The sequence below is a fragment of the Saimiri boliviensis genome, chromosome 9, assembly GCF_048565385.1.
Source record: "Saimiri boliviensis isolate mSaiBol1 chromosome 9, mSaiBol1.pri, whole genome shotgun sequence".
Classification (NCBI taxonomy): domain Eukaryota; kingdom Metazoa; phylum Chordata; class Mammalia; order Primates; family Cebidae; genus Saimiri; species Saimiri boliviensis.
The window spans coordinates 56,632,826-56,653,938 of NC_133457.1; the positions used below are offsets into that span (position 1 = coordinate 56,632,826).

A 21,113-nucleotide genomic window follows, 5' to 3' on the forward strand; every position below is an offset into this window, starting at 1 on the left:
TTTTTTTGAACTTCCAGTATAAGTAATGATCAACCCCTACAGTTTTCAAACAATACTTTTGTTTGAGTCCTGGACTTCCAAGTTAAAAATGGCAAAATAAATCTCCAGTATAGAAAATTATCTTCATTTTTGAAACTTTTATATTACAAATGCTACTTGAACATTATTGTTAATAATCATAGATTTTAATTTCATTAAAAATGTTAAAAGTGATATTTGTAAAAAATGAAAATGTGTGTTAAGAAACAATGTAGATTATAATTTGGGCAAGATTAACAAAAATATAGCTGAATATTTTGCTCTGATCTCAAATTCATCTCACAGAAAGTAAAATGAACTTGAAATAAAATCAGGAAGTTTTCACAGGTTCAGAGAAACTGAATTCTGCCACTAGTATTACCTATCGCTAGTGATCAAGCATCCAGAAGGCTGTTAAACATGGCTTTTTCTGAGCTATTAGTGCCAGCCACCAGATCACTGAATATTCTGAAAAATAATCAGCCATTTATTGAGATCCTTGGGCATATACTTGTGGCTTAAAGAGGCAGAAAAGAAATACATATTTCCAAATATCATCTCATAAGTATTTAGCAGCAGGCCTGGAATCACTCGATTAGCTTTTAGTTGAGTAAAGTGTTCTTACCAAAATGACCACAGTTCAAAAGAGGAAAGCATCTACCATCCTTCTTTTCTCAGATTCATTTCCCATCGTATGCCTGGAAAATCCAAAAATAAAACGTGGAATTTTGCTGTATTTTAAACCAATAGATTCATAACTTGTTACTGTAGGTTGAAAGATTGGAAGAGGGGAAGAACATACATACATATGAAATTACTTTAATGATCTTAAACTCAAATCTCAGAGGAAAGAGAAGTGACGTGGAAAGGGAAGTGAAATTTTATTCATTTGAACAGATAAAAAGGATTCTAAAGATATGTATTAGAAATAGATCTACAGGGGTAATTGAGATTTCAGCAGGCTAAGAAGAATGAAATGGCATGTTTATCAAGGGAGCAACAGAGCTAAAGAGGCTTATGTTTAAGAAATAGCCATCCAGATGCAGGACGGAAACAATAGCTCTCTTTGATGTTTGAGAATTGAGTGCCAGGCATAGCCAATAGTATATACAGGTAGATCTAATGACTGTGACTGTTATGAGAGTAGTAATATCAAATTATCACCATTGTATGGAGGAAGACATTAAGGTACAAAGTGTTCATATAACTACTTCCAAGAGTACACTTAACAAGTATGGGAGTTAGGATTGTGAACTGAGGTGAAGTGACTGTCAAGCCAGTATTCCTAATCACTAGGCTATACTATATTTTGAGGACACAGGAGAAAGTGAACTGGTTTAGTAAAATGAGACTACGTCGTGGGGGCCTTGCCTGACTCCTAGACTAAAGAATTTGTTTAGGCATGTCTCCTACTGTGTGAGATTTTGAGATATGAATTAGAGAGAACACAATTGAATAATTAAAGAGAAAGATTGCCACTACTCCAGCAGCTGTTGGATATAATGTTATTGTGACTGGGAAGAAGCACCTTGTTCAGTGAAAAAATGCTATTGAGTAAACAGAGTAGAGTAGGAACCCACACCTGCTTGTTGTGCAATAAATGGATGCTCAGCTGGTGTTCTTCTGTTTCCTGCTGGAAGTTGTAAACAACACTAGAATTCATTTTGACTGTACAAAGTTTATTGATTCTTGTCTGATCTTACATGCTCTTCAGTAACTTCCCAGGAACGTTTTGGTTTATTTTTGTTGGTTTTGTTTATTTTTTGTAGCTCTCACAAAATACTACCATACCCAGTTTGAATAATAATTTCATCAAAGAAATATAATTTGGTTATTGTTGTCTGTTGTTATTTTACTCCTTTCCTTACCTTCTCTTAACACAAACACATTGAAAGAATTGAGTTTATAATACAATTGTTGAAAATGTGAATTTTCTTAGTAATATTGTTGTCATTAATAGCAAAAAAAAAAGGTTTAACTTAAAACTCAGCATGCAATGGTGAAGCATTAGTATTAGTAGTTTCTGAGAAGGTAAACGTTATACAAAGAACCATGAATTGTAATAGATAGATACTGGATAGATGGTTTGCAATAAGGGAGAGAGAAAATAACAGGAGAAAATAAAGAAGAGTCAAAGATGACTGACTGCATTTTAAACCATGTGTCTGAGAGAAGAGTAGTAATATTAATAACCTCAGCCATAGAGGCATAAGGACAAAAGTAATAAAACAAATCTCAACTGATCATGTTTTGGAAATACACATTTTATAGGCATAATTCTCCTGTTATGCAATTTAGTTATCTGTAACAAATACAAATGTCATATTAAAACCATTTGTTTCCCTAAAGGCACACACCCCTGCCTAAGATGTTACTTACAAGAAACAATTAAAATCAACCCCTTAATGATTTACACTTTCCTATATATGCCCCAATTCCTCTGTGTTTATGAAAAGGCTGCACCTAATATATGAACAGACAATTACGTTCAATGCCCATTATAAAATGTTTCATGGTTAAACTAACATACTGCTTACTGAGTTACCATGGAATTTAACTCTTAGTAACAAAGCATAAAAGCACTACTAAAATTGAATTTAAAACCCATCTACTTATTAGGAGTCTCTTTATTTCTTCTACTGATATTAGTCTCCACACATATATTTTCAGTAATCAAAATTATAATTTATTCAACAGCTGTAGGTCAGTTATTAATTCTAAATCATTTTCTCACAGACGCAGGCTTTAAAAATTATAATTAATTATACAGTTACAGTAGCAACAAATCAAAGTTAAATTCTTACATTATCACAAGGGGACCTTCCTTATAAGATCTAGTTATTGATCTATTTTCTAGTGCAAAGAAGCATACCTACATAGGCATAAATGTGCTTTTATAGTTTTCCAGTGGAATTGACAAATTATGAATTTGCCTCACCTCCCCTTCCTTAGATCAAGAAATATTTGGAAATCCTCCAAATGCAATAATCAATTGAAACATGTCTGATTAGTCTGACATTATCTCTTGACAAATGCTTCATTCTCTTCTGAGTCAGCATGATATACACCACTTCAATTTGTGTCTGTAACAGACATTTCCTGTGAGGTGAAAACAGATTGCAGCATGAATACATTGTCTAAATTTATTTTGAATCCTTCACCTAAATTCTTAAATCTTAAAAAAATATTATTTTTGGTAAGGTTTATTTTATCACTTTCCAAGGCAGGAGTAAATTGGGTTCTTCTTATATATCTCAATGAAAGGTTAAAAACTGAAAGTATTTAATAACATTTTAACAAGTAATCTGAATAGATAAGTGTGTCAGTAGTTTTTTAATATGAACACAAGCATTTCATTGAACAATTGAAAATTCAACAACCATGTTCATGTTTATTAATATTTTTTTACAGTTCTTTCTGTTATATCCAAATTGTTATTTGTGTTGGGAACGTAGATCCAAATGCTTAAACACATTCCTTCCCTCTTTTCTGTGAACAGACCTGCCATAAAACTGATGTTTTCTTCTGTGGTTTCATGTAAGTTTCTGTAAGAGATCTATAGGAATATAGCAATACCACATACATGAGAATGAAGGTGGATCTGTTTTCTGAAGATGAAAAAGCTGGTGGGAGGAATGGGGAAAGGAGCAATGTACTTGAAAATACCATACCAAAAGATAGCTTAAGAATGGCCTTTACTAGAAAATATGACTCTGCCATGATAAGAAGTTGGAGTGGCCCTGGGGAATTACATATCAATTGTAGAGAAACAGAGTTAATCAGATAAAGGGCTATTTGAAGCAAATTGACCCTGGGGCACTTGTAGCCTGTGTGACAAAGCTGACTAGTCTGGTCCTCTGGACCACCACTAAGCCTACACTTTCAAACACCTGATAAATACACTCACCTACCTATTTTGCCCCTTTCCTTAAACAAAACTTTACCCTTTAAAACAACGATTTGTTTTTCCTACCTTGGATACATATTAAATGCCTAGGAAGCTTCGAATTCATGCCTTGGTCTGTGACTTATCCAAGACCCATAAAATCAAGATGCAGTTTGGAGCAGAATTTGTTTAGTAAGAGATCTCCATGATTGAGAATCAAGGCCTTAAGCGATGAGCCTACATGAATCTTCTTTTGCTGGTCACAATCACTTTTCCAGAGCTCAATTCTGCTCTAGGTGAATGCCCACGATCAACTCAAATCACATGCTGCCTGAGGCCCACATGTTAAGCTCCCCATACATATCATGGAGTAATGTTCCTGAGATACTGGGGCTGAGTGTTGTGTGTTAGATATACGCATGCTAAAATCAACCCAGAAAGGAAAATTTTAGAGAAGAATTAAAACACAGTCACAGCATAGGAGGACTGGAAACAAATCAGTCTGAAACAAAGAAAGCAAATAAATGCTAGAGAGTTCATGTACAATGTCATACAACAGAAATAAGCCTTAAGATAGCATACTGTACAGAATTTAGGAACCAAAATCTTTCCCAGTCATGGGTAGGGCTCCCTCCATCTATAACAATCCTTGAAAAGGCTATATAATGCAAAATTTAAAAAATAATACAGAGATTGGCAGTGATTGAGTGTGTTCAATGGGATAAAAATAATAGAGTTTGCTTCAGAGAGGCACACAAACTACACATGCAATATAAAATTGCTATTAACTGTCGTTTTTACTTCTCCAACTAATACTCTCACAAAAGCTTTTAACCCCATGAAAGTAAAGTAGTTGTTTCTCATGGGCCAAAACTTGTAGGTAGATTAAAAATGGCAATCTCAAGTGTACAGACAAGAAGGATTGTTGAGGCTTGAGATTAGCAGGAAAAAATAATGCCCTGTTGAAATAGCAACCCCTGCTGTGGATGCAGGGGTGTGTAGGCTGGCACACTTGAAATATGCAACCTCACCTGCCCTAGTCATGTTCCTCACCTGCTCCTTCTGTATTTTCTTCCCTTCACCCTCTTAACTGGTTCTACTTAAATTTCTGGTCTTTTTCTGTATTCAAGAGTTTGAACACTCCAACATTCTCTGACAAGGAGCAGGTATTTACTCATAGCTGATATTTTATAATAATTTAAAAAATGAGTTTTATGCTAATTCCAAAAAAATATCATTTCATCTTCTTATTGCTAAGAGTTTGCATGTGTGTCCTTAATAACTGATTTTTTGCAGGGAAGGGTGGAGAAAGAGGGAGTTGTCTTCCGAGGATCTCTCCTCTTAAAACACCTAAAGAGTTTCTCTCTCTCTCTTTTAAAAATATGTTCTGGAAAATGCCTGTCACCAATAACATATTTTCCAGAAATAGCCTTGTTTTATTTCTGTATAATGCTGTCTTTCTCTCTTTCTCAATCTCTACTTGGAGCTGACCTGCTGTGGTGGGAAAGGATTTCTATTCTGCTCTGGGTCTGAGTGGGAAAAAGCAACCTCTATTTCACGTCTAAGTGAAAAACACGCCTCCACTAGAAGCCAGGGATCCTGTGTGGTTTTAGGTCTGAAGCAAAAAAGAACTTCCCTTTGGATGCTTTCATAACCACTTTTACTTAGACTAAAGTAAAATTATTGTAGGACTCATGACCTAAATTCCTCCAACATGTTTATTCAGCTATTTCATAAGTAATAGTTTCATATAACATAATTTCTTGTCTGCATTAGCATATTTCTCAGCCCCACACATAAAATGAGATGGAAAGCTTGATTAAAAATATAATACAATGGATGAATTTCAGAATATGTCTGTAAATTCAGCATATAACTGAAAATGAAAACCAGGCCATAATGCTTGGTATTTAAATATTCTATATCCTATATCCTATAGGATTTTTTGACTAATGTTTTGAGACTTACACTGTCCAAGTAAAGAATTCCAAGTCTTCTGTATTCTGGATAAAATTTAGAAGAGTTTTGAATAAATTAGCGATGTAGGATAAAGTCTCTCTTGATTAACCAAGATGCTACAATAATGGAAATATATTAAAGATCTGAGCCTGTTAAGAAAATGGACAAAATTGTGACAATATTTAGCAAGTGAAAAAGATACAATGGGCAAAATGAAACAAAGTTAGGAACAAAAAAAAAGTTCATGACTGTAAATTAAGTTTTTTTTTTTTTTAATTATAATGTAGTAGAAAGAGCAACTTTATGCCAAAAAGTTTTAATTAGATTAAAGAGATGATATCCTGGTAAATTATAACTCTCAACATAGACACAAGAAGAAAGAGAAAAATCTGAATTAACCCAGATCCTTTCAAATTTGCTAAACATTTATTTATCATGAATTTCTGTTTAACAGAAGGCACCATTAAAAGTGTAAAAATACAAGCCATAGAAAACAAAAGTGAAAATACAAGCCACACAATAGAAGATAATTGTATAAATATATCCATAAAGACCTCAAACTGAAGTGTATATGTATGTATGCGTGTGTGTATCTGTAGATGATAGATATTCTTACAATTCTTTGACAGAGAAAAAATAATGGAAAATACTTGAACAAGAAATTCACAAAAAGATATCTACATGGTCAATAAACATATAAAAATATTTTTTAATTTCACTAGTGATAAGGAAAATGCAAATTAAAACCTCAATGAGATACCGCTATGCATTCACTGAGATGGTTAAGATTAAATGACTGACAACACTAAATATCAACAAGAATGTGAAGCAACTAGAGCTAATTTCCTGCTGGTAGGATTGCAAATTTGTTTGACTCCTAGGGAAAACTGGAAGTGTGCACCAAAGCTCCCATATGCCCTCCCTATGACTCAACAATTCTATTCCTAGACATATTCCCATGTGTTTGTGTGTGTGTGTTTGTATGTATGTATACAAAAATATTAGAAGGAAGTTCATAGTAGACCAGGTATAAGAAGAAAATAATGAAACAATCCAAGCATTTATTAACAATAACATAAATGAATAAATTATATTCGCATGAGAGAATACTATAATGAGAATGAATGTATGGTCATTTATGCAGTTACAAATATGTCTCATAAATGTAATATTGAGCAAAAGAAGCCAAACACTGAACAGCACATACCGCATGATTTCACTATTATAGAGTTCAAACTAATCTATTGTTTTAAATAAATTTTTTGTTCAACTTTGAGCATGCACACACAGTTGCGTATCCTGAACAATTTAAGCTCTCTGGAATTTTACACAACTCAGTTTTGACTTGATTAAAATCAGGCTTTCAGTTAGCAATGAAGTGAACCTTGATAGTGGCCTCTCACAAGGAAGAGTCTACCATCCCTCCTGTAAACCAACCAGAGACCTGAACTCAAAAACTGCCTAATTTTAGTCTTTCTCCCTTTTTGATCTACATCAAGCTCTTCCATTTCTAAATAAAGAGAAACTGAATTTGTACTTGAACAATGCTGCGCTTCCTTGCCAGGCACACTAATAAATTCAGCCTCATTTTAGATTGTTATTTATTAACCTTTATTTCTTTTCACTTAAGAAGTTGGTAGATGTTAGGATATTGGAGGCACTTACAAGGAGCAGATATAAGGTGTGCTTGTGGGATGCTATTCTCTCTTCATTTGTGGTAGTGACATAGCTGTGTTAGTTCTGTGAAAGTTTGTTGACATCTACCTTTATGATTTTATAGTGTATACTGCAACAAAATTCACTAGAAAAATTTAAAAAAATGTGTAGCTGATAAAAATATTTCAAACAAAACAAAACAAACAAAAAACTCCAATAAAGTGAAACAAACAAAAGCCCCCCAAAAGCATATTAGGCTAAGATGAGTTTACAGGCAAGTTCCACTAACCTTGTTCTGGAGTAGATACAAATATTGTGTCCTTGCTCATTTTTTTTAGTTAATATAACCTTGATGGCAAAAACTAGACTGTACAAGAAAAGAAAATTATAGGCCAATCTTACATACGAATATGACTCCACAATCTTTTTATAAATCAAAATTTAGAAAAGAAACTAGCAAACAAGGAACACAGATGTATCAGAGAAGTAAAACAAATGGTAAATAAAATTCAGGTATCCCAAATTAGAATTTAGAATCAGTACATTTTATAGATAGACCCTGCGTAAAGCTTCAAATAATTTAGATATTCAGGCTGGTCATATTCAGCTCTCAGAAATAACTAAAGACAAGCAAATCTTATAGAGCTCATTATAAAGATTCAATTTCCCCATTATCCAATTAACCTTTTTGCTTAGAAGCAGCAAGGAGAAAGAACAGGAGGGAATGTTATAGGTTTGGTTAGATTCCATTTTATCTATTCATAATACTCCTGAAGAATGCAAAGCCGATCAATGAAGCTAGCTGTTCCAACTCAGAAAACAAAAGCTTTTGCCCAGGCACAGTGGTTCTCAAGGTGTGGGCTCAGACTAGTGTCATCAGCAGCACCTGGGAACTTCTTAGAAATAAATATTTTGGTTTTTCTTTGTTTTATTTTGTTTTTTGAGACAGAGTCTTGCTCTGTTACCAGGTTGGAGTGCAGCGGCACGATCTCAACTCACTGCAACCTCCGCCTCCTGGGTTCAAGGGATTCTTCTGCCTCAGCCTCCAAGTAGCTGGGCCTACAGGCATGTGCCACCATGCCCAGCTAATTTTTTGTATTTTTAGTAGAGACGGGGTTTCACCATGTTGGCCAAGATGGTCTCCATCTGTTGACCTCGTGATCTGCCCACCTCGGCCTCCCAAAGTGTAGAAATGAATATTTTAAGGCCCCACATTGAATCACTAAATCAGGAACTCTAGGGGTAAAGCCAAAGACACTGTGTTTCCATAAGTTCTCCAGGTGCCATGGACTTTAAAGTCTGAGAACTGCTGTCCTGGGGTAGAAGATTCTGCTGCAAATGAGCAAATGCTATATATTATGCTATATTCTTCTTTCTTTCTATTTACTCCAAGAGTCAAAACAAAACAAAAAGATGAGAAAAGAATGTTCTGAAAGGAATTGTAACCCCCAACCAAATCAAAGCGACATTTAAGCACACAGAAATGGAAAGAACTGAAACCTACCCTTTAGCTTTTCTAAATACGCGAGAATATTGGGAGGTATTAAAAACAACTTATGTAATTTTGTTACTTGAGATTTTTTTTATATCAACTTTATTATATTTTAAATTACAGAGTAATTGTAGAAAAATAAGACTGCAGATAAGCACAAAAAATGAAAAAAATAAACTTGTAATTGCATTATCCACAGATAATGTTTTAAAGGATTTATAAATTAGTTTAATAATATCTTTTGATAACTGGTAGGACCCATTCTACATAATTACTCACTTGTTTCATAATTTTCCTAACTATACTTGTGATAATATATTTGCACGTAGTCTTACAGATTTTAAATAAACAGTTTCATACAGTACGTATAATTTTGTAACCTGTATGTTATACAAAAAACCATAATGAAGCTGTCTACATCTCTTTGTATATAAACTTAGTTTCTTCTACAGCATTTAAATGTGGCATATCATTTTATTGCTCAAATGTGTCATAATTTATTCAATCTGCTATTGTCAAACAAGCAATATTACTGATTGCTTACTGTTATAAAACTCTATAATAAACATTTTTGTAGGAAATGCTGCTCATATACTAAAAGTAGAAAGTTAATGAAGGTTTTTGTTTATTATTACTACTCTCTTTCTCTTTTTCTCTCTGAAACACACACACACACACACACACACACACAAGATTGTTGTTCTATTTTCATATATATATATATATATATATATATATATATATATATATAAAACCACAATTATTTGTATATTTGGGCCACTCAACCATGGGTGATCTTTTCCAAATTGATATAAAATAGAATGTAATAAAATCTTGTGTTCTGTTTATGTAAATATAAGTATGGTTGAACACTTTTAATGTATTCCTTAGCTCTTTTTCCTCATTTGTAACTTAATAACATACTATATTTATTTCCATATATTTTAAACATTGTATTTGTTTACATTGCAAACAAACATGTATATAGATTCCTGCTTTTCTAAAGGGCAAACCAATAGCAGATGTAAAATGAAAGACCCCTTAATGCTCCTATGCCAACTGTAATCTGATTTTCTTCCTCAGAGAGACCAATTATTTACACTCCAGTTATGTCTTTTAAATACTGTTTTAGTCATTTACATAAACACACACACACACACACACACACACACACATACATTTATATATACATATAGGTTGTTAACAAAATTTTAGCCACGTTGTATACAGAGTTCTCTAAATTGCTTATTTTTTCTTTCTTATTATATTTTGGGAAATTTTTCATATCAGTATACATAAATTAATTTTCTATGGCTTTATTTTTTCAGTGGAATACATGTACTATAATTTTTAAAATAATTCTTTTACAAATAGTGTTACAGTTGTTTTCAGTTTTTTAATGTTATAAATAATGTCCCAGTAATGTTTTACATATAATTTTGTAATGTAACCAATATGTTATATCAAGACTCAGTAAAATCAGAACATTTCTTTCTGTCAATTAACTATACAATCCCCTTCTGATTTTGCCCTACCTTTGGATAAAATCTCTATAAGCCCTTTAATATTATCTCTTGGATATTTAGTAAGTCTTCTAGTCGTGTGAGTTATCATAATGGTGCCCCAACATGCATTCATGCATAGCATGGGCCAGGCAGCATGCTAAGGACTTTGCATGTATAGTTTTTCGATCATCATAATAGGCCGGGTGCTGTGCCTCACCTCTGTAATCCCAGCACTTTGGGAAGCCAAGGTGGGTGGATCACTAAGGTCGGGAGTACAAGACCAGCCTAGCCAACACAGTGAAACCCCTTCTCTACTGAAAATATGAAAATTAGCCAGGCATGGTGGCACTTGCCTGTAATCCCAGCTACTCTGGAGGCTGATGCAGGAGAATTGCTCAAACCTGGGAGGTAGAGGTTACAGTGAGCTGAGATCATGCCTCTGCACTCCAGCTTGGGCAACAGAGCAAGACTCTTCATAACAACCAAAGAAAGTAAGCATCTTAGATAAGGAAACATAGAAACTTGGCTTACAGAGGGCACACATAGCTATTTCAGTGTAAATAGCAGAATCGGTTATTATTTACACAATAAAACCAATTATATGAGAAGAATTTATTTTAAAAAACAGATGTCTGCAGTGATATGTTGCTTCTTTCAAAGATAAACACTGGCCCATTGTGGTTGTGTTATTGTACGTTGACTTTAATTCTTGTACGTTGACTTTAATTCTTGTATGTTGACTTTAATTCTTCACTATGATTACCCAGGAGACATGCATTTATGAACATTTGTGCACTTCTCTCCCACCGAGGATGCATTTAGCTTCAGTGTTAAGCACTGCTGTTTTAACCTAAAGCACTGTCTAAGCAGTCTTAATTCTTAGTCCATAATTACAATACTTGGACTTCATCCACCCTTATACTGATAGAGTATTCACTAATAATACTACTCCGAACAACACAAAAAATGAAACAAAACAAAACAAAACAAAAAAGGTCCTCTATCCTTTAGCTTGTATTGATTAACTACGAAGGAACATTTTCATTTCCATGGTAGGCAGACAAACAACATCTCTCTTGCATAATAATGTATTTAGTCTACAAAGATTTAGCTGGCCCATAGCCCTAGACTGCATGAAGACACCTAACTAGTCCATCAAATGCTACAACTCCAGGCAGCTCTGCATGTTCTTCTATATAAATAACATATATCATTCCTTAAATTCCTCAGATTAGCCCTCTGCCTTCCAGCAAGGTTCATGTTAAAAATCTTACCAAAAAGTCTGGAAGGGGAAAGGGAATTAAATCTATCTCAAGCTTACTAACTTTTAAAGTTTACACTAAAATAACAGAATGACCTGTCGAATAGTCAAAGGAACACTTTGGCTTTCTCAGACACTAATTAGGTTAATCCTCTGACAGCAGAAACTTAAAAATGCTTCCTTACTTTTGTCAGTCTAGTTCTTCTATTGTTAGAAGAGGTCATTTTTTAAAAATTGTATGAGTTTATTGATTAGGAGAGAATTCACCCATCTTAAGAATATTATCCATATTTCTTGTCTCAGACAGTTAATGTCTTTTGGATCAGGAAAAAAATGAAAGGATGAATATTTTCCCTGTTGACACTATAGTTGCAAAAATATAAAACAATATTTCTAACAAAATTACAGAGATGTCCAGTTTCAGACTTTGTGGCTCTCCTATCTCTCTGGTCCTTCCTGTTTACTATTCTTTCTTCCTTCCTTTTTGCTTAAGATGGAGTCCCACTCTGTTGCCCAGGCTGGAATACAGTGATGCAATCTCAGCTCACTGCAACCCCCTGCTTTAGAGTTCAAGCCTTTCTCCTTCCTCAGCCCCCCGAGTAACTGGGATTACAAGCACCTGCCACCACGCCTGCCTAATTTTTGTATTTTTAGTAGAGACAGGGTTTCATCATCTTGGGTAGGCTGGTCTTGAACTGCTGACCTTAAGTGATCTGCCTGCCTCAGCTTCCCAAAGTGCTGGGATTACAGGCATGAACCACTGCACCTGGCCTCTTTCTTCATTTTTAAACATCAGTTTCACAACTCAGGCCTCACTCTTTTTCTCTTTATTTCCTTTCTCTCTAACTGCCTTCAGCCACCCCTTAGTATCAGTTTAAATCCCTCACATTTATCTCCGGGCCAGATGCCTTATTTGAGTATGCAGATGCTTCACTCATACACATATGTGACTCATAAAGGATTGTCCTTCACTGACACCCCCTAGCACTCAACCCCTTTATGCCTAACACCAAATTCCTGCTTTGGCTGTGCTCAACTTGTTTCCTCTAAGCTTTTCCATCCGAGCAAAGAACTGGAAGTCATCCTTAATAGGTCTGCTTCTCTCTACATATAAGTTCAGGTGCATCCTAAAAAATGCTCAAGTCTTTCCTTGTATCTCCACCAAGAACACACCACCCCAGTCTAAGGAGTTTTGTCTCTTTCGGGAAGAATACGAAAGTGAAACCCTCCTGTTTCCCTGTGGGAGTATGCCCTTATTGCACACACTGTAGCCGTTGTTGATATTTTAAAATGTGAATCTGATCTGTCACCTCCAGCCTTATCTACTAATCACCTTTGTGGCTTCCTATTGTTCTTAGAATAAAGATAGAGTATACCTAGGCTTCCTGTAACCTGACCTCTGCTCTTAATTGGTCTTATTTTGAACCACTTTCCTTTTTTTACCATCTGTGTTACTTATCTTTCATTTTCAAGAATATTTTAATCACCAATATTTTAAAGCCCCACCTCAGGGCTTTCATACATGTCATCACCTTGGACTGACACTGTTTTTACCTCACACTTCCTTATTTGCTGACTCCCATGGTGACACAAAGATCTGCCACTCAAATCCTCCCTCAGGAAAGATGTAATGTCCCAGGTGCTGGGTGTACTACTGATACACAACTTCAACTGTAAGTCCCTTCAAGGACTGCCTCAGCTGCAGGGATCCATCCACCTCGCCCAAGAGCATAGCCTTCTTGGAGAGGCCCACATCCAAGACTGACTGAGTGGAGTATCCTCCAGCAACTTGAATGGACCATTGTAGTTGCAGAGCTCCCCACGGGGTCCCCTGAGGCTGGCATCACAGTTTGACTTCTCCCTCTGCTGAATAATGTTTCTTGCCCTTCCTTTCACAAATGTAGATCCTAATGGTTCTCTCTAATAAACATTCTGCACACTAAATTGTCTCAGAATCCACTTCCAATATACTCCTTTTCCAGAGGTTGGCTTAGATGTCACTTCCTGAAGTAAGCTGTCTATTAGTTTCCTAGGGCTGCCAAAAATAAATAAATAAATAAATAAATAAATACCTACAAACTTGGTGACTTATAACAACAGAAAGTTATTATCTCACACTTATGGAGGCTAGAAATCTGAATCTTAAATCAGGGTGTCAGCAGGACCATACTGTCTCTGAATGCTCTAGAGAGGGATCATTTCCTGCCTTTTATAGCTTCTGGTGTTACCAGCAATCAGCAAGCCTTGGTGTCCCTTGGCCTGGAGATGCATCACTCCAGTCTCTGCCTCCATCTTCAATAAGGCTTTTGCCCTGTGTGTTAATGTCTCCATGTTCAAGTTTTTTCTCTTCATGTAAGGACACTTATCATATTGAACTTAGGGCCCATCCTCACCCAGTAAGACATCATATTAACTCAATTATATTTGCAGAGACCCTTGTACTAGTCTGTTCTCACACTGTGGATAAAGACATACCTGAGGTTGTGTAATTTATAAAGAAACAGAAGTTTAACGGAATCACACAGTTCCACGTGGCTGTGGAGGCGTCACAACCATGGAAGAAGGTGAAAAGCACATCTTTCATTGCAGCAGACAAGAGAGAATGAGAGCCAAGCAAAGGGAAAACCCCTTATAAAATCATCATATCTTGTGAGACTGATTCACTACCAGGAGAACAATAGGGGAAACCACCGCCATGATTAAATTGTCTCTCACTGGGTCCCACATGAGAATTATGGGAGTTACAATTCAAAATGAGATTTGGGTAGGAATACAGCCAAACCATGTCAATCCTATTTCTAAATAAAGTTACATTCACAGGTTTCAACATATCCTTTTTAGAGGCATACTTCAAACCATGAGCTATATGACTGAGGACAGATTTAGATATAAGTAACATAAGTTATAATAGATATCTGTCATTCTTTTCAGTGAGTAAACATCTTTAAACTTTTTTTCTGCTATTTAGGGATTTTCCTAAATCTCACCATAAAAGTCCAACATCTGTTTTCCCAGCCTCCTTTACAATAAGGATAAAGCACTTAACTTTCATCATCAGAAGCATTTCTGCCAAACACCAAATTTGAAGTTAATGGTGCCAAAAAAGCGTACACTGTAAAGAATCTATTTGGGGAAGAAAGGAGACAGTGACATCTAACTTCCAGAGGCAGAGGTGTCAGTTCAGGTACTATCAACTACAAACTCATAATATTTATACTCAAGAGTGGTGGCTTAAGTTGTCTTCAGCAGACCAGTTATGTTGTGTGATTTGGGGTACCGATACTGGAAAAGAGTTTCTAAGCAGGGGTCTCTGAAAATTTAGTAAGGTTAATGTACTTTCAAACTGCTTTCTTAAAATAGTCAGAGTTAGTATTTATTATCTGCAACTAAGCCCATAAGTTATATGTAAATCTAACTTCTTTTAGTTACTTAAAAGAAGAAATGAGGATGAAGTAAGTAACTGTATTCGTTTGAACCTCTGTAAGGACATAGAGGTAGAGTTAGAATCTGGGACTCAAATGCTATTAGGACTTCCTATCGACTTCAGCTCATCACATCTCTGCTTTTCTCTGTGTGACAAATTCATCCTTTCAGGCTGATTATCCCCGCTGGAACCAGGATCAGCAGCAGCCCCTATTCTCTCATCCTGGTTTTTGAGAGAACAAAAAAAGGACTTCTCTTTGCCAGTTACAGTTTTTAAAATCCAGACAAAATCCTTTGATTAGCGATCTTGAGTTAAAATGCTCACTCTATGGATGAATTAGTATCATCAGGAAATTGAGTTACTATGAGTTAATTCTAGCTGCTGTGGCCAGAGAAGAAAGTTGTCGAAATCGCTTTAAGAATACCAACCAGAGCAGAGAGTAGAAAGAAATGAGCAGATTCCCCCTAAGTGGAAAGGTTTAGGGGCAGAAAGAGAGTGAGTGGCATACATATGGCCAAAGGAAAAAATGACTGTGAGCCTGGCAACTACCTTAATTTGTGTCCACTGTGGTGAATGTTTCCCTCCTTCCTTCCTTCCTTCCTTCCTTCCCTCCTTCCCTCCTTCCTTTCTTTTCTCTTTTCTTTCCTTCCTTTCCTTTTTTCTTTCTCCAACTCTTGCCCTGTTGCCCAGGATGGAGTGCAGTGGCACAATCTCATATTGTCTCTCTGCAGCTTCCAACTCCCAGGTCCAAGCAATTCTTGTGCCTCAGCCTTGCGAGTAGCTGGGATTACAAGCACGCGCCACCACACCCAGCTAATTTTTGTATTTTTAGTAGAGGCGGGGTTTCACCATGTTTGCCAAGCTGCTCTAGAACTCCTGACCTCAGGTGATCATCTACCTCGGCCTCCCAAAATGCTGAGATTACAGGCGTGAGCCACCACACCAGGCCACTGTGAATATTTTCTGTTCTTACAGATAAACTTTTATCTGTGTCTACAAATAGCATGAAGTACTAACTCTTTAGAACTTAAAATAATTAAATCGACCTTACATACATGAATTTGAATATGGGTCTCATGTATACACAAATTCTGCTAAACAACACTACATTCCCAGTGTCTTAGTGATATAGCAAATAGAATATGGAGACATTGGCATTTATTATTAAATAACCAAATAAGTAAGGAATTCTCTGATTCAGTGAATGAATCTAAACCAGATATTAGAGTAACCAAGGGGTAGCACATGTTTAAAAAAAAAAAAAAGGTTTGTGCCTTTTACCCAATCTACTTCATATTTTATTTCACTTCATATTAAGAGATAATAGGATAAAATTACAGGATCAAAGTGATTCCACTCTTCAATAGATTTAAACAAGTTACTTAAGTTCTCTATGATTAGAATTCCTCATCTATCCAAAGAGAATAATATTAGGACTGATGTCTTAGGATCCTTGCAATAAATATGATATTAAGTGGAACAGAGTTTTCACTCAGCACACGTTTACTTCTGTTATTCTATCCATCAGATACAAGTGACTGCTAAGTGATTTTACTACCTTACTCTCATGATCACATCTATAAGCCTCTGCCTGCTTTGACTCTCTATTCCAATGCTTTTGATTTGTTCCAGTGTATCTACACTCTCTTGAATAAAACTTAGTATCTTCTTAAAAAAACAGAAAAGAAAGTAATCTTCCAAAACAAAGACAAGGAACAAAAGAATTTTTTCTCTAACCCCATCTCACTTTGAGGTTGGAAGTGGAAATCAATGAAATGATTTCTTTAATAAATAACAAAGTGTTTTGTCTTTTTAGAGTCATTTCCTTCCTTACAGCTTCCTTATAGCTCCCAACGAGTCTCAGGTGTAGCTCTCATAACAGCAGAAGGTAGAAGAAGATCACTGGGAATGAGAGTAAGTTAAGGGAGAAAAAATATAGGCATAGTCCTCCACTTCATCATTAAAACAGATAAATCTCCAAAAATATGAAATCCCCCAAATATTTCCATGACAACTAAATTTACAGACATAATTAGCCTATATATAATCATTATTCATTATTATGTATCATAATCAGAGTACAGCTCTTGCCCAGCTAATGTGTCCTCACTCAGAGAAATAACTAACAATGAACAAAGAGGTTGACTATTAGTCTCAGATTTGATGACATGATTAATGTAAAGCAACAAGTGAGCTTTCTCAGGCCTAAACACATTGAGCCCTGGAAGATCCATTTATTTTTTCTCCTTACTGATTTAAGGAAAGAAAATAAAACAAGCAAACAACCACCAAAAAAAAAAAAAAGTTCAAAAAACAAAAACAAAAGACCCTAGAAGTCTTGCCCAGAATTTCCCTGTTTTTCTCTGAAAAGGGATAGTTTGGGTGAACTATCTTGTATATTTACACAAGAAATAAACATACAGGAAATGTATAATTAGTTTGTGATTTTATAATTATTGTGTTTATGATATTTCCCTCTGAAGGAGGGAAAATTAATAGACTTACAAGGCTAGAAATTTGTTTGAGTTATTTTTGAACTATTATTTTAAGAGTCTAAAAGAGGCTTTAGGGTTCATCTAGAAGTGGTACCATCTGTTCTTATTATGATCTCTCTCCACTGAAGACTATATTGTTTTATATAAAAGTACAATCTTGTCAGAGAATGAGTTATAAAATGTTAATTTCCAATCTAGCTCTCATTTTATTATGTAATTCTATCTTTAGGCCAAATATATAACAAGCAAATTACTTCACAAAATGAAAAGATTGCCTTATCAAATTACTATTTTATGAGCATGAAAAAGAAAAGCAGACTACATTTGTTTTGTTGAATATTTTTTAAGACAGATACATCTGTAAACATCTTTGGAAAGGTGAAAAACATTGTTATCCACCCATCATCTAAATATGTACTTACTTCTTATTGCAATGTTTTCAAGCTTATGACCATAAAGTAGCTTTCACTCTTGATTTTTAGAAGCTTTAGTTCTGCCATCTGAAAAAATCATATATTCATCCATCCATCTATTTTTTGATTAATTCTGAAATATAATTTTATCACCAGTGGTACTATATGCTAGGTATCAGCATGGTCATGTGAACGAGCTGATTATCCATTATAACAGCCAGTCTTGTGCCAATTTCTTTAACTTTCTTGTCTCTTTATCTAGATCTTCTCCTCACAGATATTAGTATGCCTGGTCTGTCCTTGTCATACAGTTCTCAGTTGAAATTTCATCTCCCCAAGGAATACCATTGGTCATAATATCAAAGATGGTACATTCTCAATCTGTCATCTTACTTTACCTTATTGATTTTACTAAGGAAATTAACATCAGAATCTATAATATTCTTTTATTTGTTTATATAATTATTGTCCATATCTGTGAGCAAAAATATGAGTTCCACGAGAGCAAGAGGCCTAGTGTATATTAATCAGTGCTTGATCTCCAACACCTTGAAGAAAAAAAAATTAGTGAGTAAATAAATAAACCCTAGTTGGAAATGGATATAGACATTTATCAAATAATAACAGATAAATTAAAAGCTCAACAATATTAAGTTCTACAAGAGAGTTGAAAATGGTTTTGTGAGTGCGTGTTGTAGGAAAGTTTAACCATGTCAAAACCAATTTGAAAAATAGTGAATTAACCTAGGAGTATAAAGGACTCTACCCTTATCTAAAAAGACCAAGAAAAGACTAGTTGAAACATACATTGTTGAGCCAAAAAGTTACTTTGGTTACAGTGTGAAACTAGGTTAGGAAGAGGATGAGTTTCTGGAGACTGATCCATACTTCACACAAAAGATCAGAGGATAGCAGTGCAAAAGGGGATCAGAAGAACAAATTTGACAAGGATTTAGAGGGCAAAAATCAGCTCAACTTGGCCATGCACTGTATATGAAGACAAGAGAATGCAACATACAACTCGTCATTCCTAAACAACTGCATGGATGGTGGTGACACTCAGTGAAGTGTAAGACTCTGGAAAAAGACCAAATTTAGTGGGTGAACAGATATGCTGTGCTGAGTTGGAGGCATCCTTGAGATATCTGAGTGGTGATTTTTGAATCAGCAGTTGAGTATATGCATCTCCAGTTCAAAGGGAAAGTTGGAACTGGAGAGCTCGACTTTGGAATTACCTCTAATGGAAATCACAAATGAGGGTGATATCACCTGGAAAAAATGAGTCATTTTACTTCCTTTCTTATCCAATTTAGATGGCATTCTCTGCCATTATAACCATTCTTGTACTTTTTTAAAAAAGCTTTCTTGCTTCTCTTTCTGTGACGCCTACAGAGGGAATTTTGAACAAATTCATCTGTTTCCCTTCTTCACTCCTAAATAATACTGGAGAAAACCAACAACCTTGCAGATTGGACTTTCCTTTCCTGTGTGGAAGGCTGGTCACCATGCTCTGGGTCTGTGGGCTTTGACTGTCACAGAAACATTGACGAAATCAGTTTTGCTTATGATGCTTCATTTAAGAAGTCCTCTTTAGAAAACATAGACCCAGTTTGAGCGCCTGAACTCTGTTTTTCCTCAGAGCAACAGTTTTTCCTCTGGTCATTCAGGTAGATCAGGTTGTCAATTGCAAATACTCTTTTCCCAAAGTATAAACCATACATCTTCATATTTATTTGTACTCAAAAGAGGAGAAATATTTCTTAAAAATTATATGTAAAGAAGTATTCTCACCTGCCATAAACAGATTTAAGTATGTCATATTACTACAAAAAGCCCATTTTTTTTTTTTTGGTTCTTATGGAAAAGTTAGAGACAGTTGAAACAATAAAGCTTCAAGTGGGGCCCAAATTTTGGGTGGTAGCCCAGAATGGCAGAGGAGGCAGGTTTGGAAACACAGCAGGCAGAGACGCAGATAATCATGATCAGAATAGGCAAGGGCAGATTTACCCTGAAGCTAATGATGCTTAAACTATGGAGCCCTCCTATCTGACTGCTGAGAGTGCAGGGAGTTTCTGGAAATTGTGGAAGGTTCTAGGTAGACAGAGTAAACAACTTTGGAGGCAACTCTGATAAATAACCTTGAAATATCTGGGATGAAACTAATCTCCACCTCCAACTTTAAAAAATAAAAAACATGATACAGGATATGAAAGAAAAAAATCTTGAGTGAAATAGCAGAAGTAAAAGACAACCACAACTTCTGGGAATCAAGGATACACTTAAAGAAATATAAAATGCACTGTAAAGTCTCAGCAATAGAATCAAACAAGCAGAAGAAAGAACTTCAAAGCTCAAAGAGAAGACTTTCAAACTAACCCCATCCATCAAAAACATAGAAAAAAAATTTTTTTTAATGAACAAAGCCCCTAAGAAGTTTGGAACTATGTTAAGTCTCCAAACCAATAATTGGTTTTCCCAAGGAAAAAGAGAAATTTAAGTTTGGAAAACATATTTGAGGGAATAATCAAGGAAAACTTCCCTGACTTTGCCAGAGATCTAGACACCAAAATACAAGAAGCTCAAAGAACACCTGGGAGATTCATCACAGAAAGATCATCACTTAGGCACATAGCCATCTGGCATCAGGTTATCTAAAGTCAAGGGTGGGGGTGGGAGGATGGGGGAAAGTATCTTAAGAGCTGTGAGGCAAAAGCATCAGGTAACCTATAGAAACAAACAAACAAACAAACACACACCCTATCAGAGTAACAACAGATTTGTCAGCAGTAACCAAGCTAGAAGGGATTAGGGTCCTATTTTTAGCCTTCTTAAACAAAATAATTTTCAGCCAAGAATTTTGTATCCAGTGAAAGTAAACTTCATAAATGAAGGAAAGGTACGGTCTTCCAGACAAATAAATGCTGAGAAAATTTACCACTACCAAGCTAGAACTACAAGAACCACTAAAAGGAACTCTAAATCTTAAAACAAATCTTCAAGATAC

At 35.4% G+C, this 21,113-nt stretch overlaps 1 long non-coding RNA gene across 2 annotated transcripts in view; it reads right to left on the reverse strand.

Moving 5' to 3' along the window:
• LOC141585650 (uncharacterized) overlaps positions 1–5,985 on the reverse strand; it is a 209,504-nt gene extending 203,519 nt beyond the window's left edge. For both annotated transcript variants that reach the window (XR_012519253.1, XR_012519252.1), the window contains exons 1-3: positions 5,873–5,985; positions 2,957–3,117; positions 644–716 (exon numbers count right to left, since the gene is read on the reverse strand). This is a non-coding gene — a long non-coding RNA (uncharacterized LOC141585650). The remainder of the gene's footprint in view (positions 1–643; positions 717–2,956; positions 3,118–5,872) is intronic.
• Positions 5,986–21,113: the final 15,128 nt, after the last annotated feature.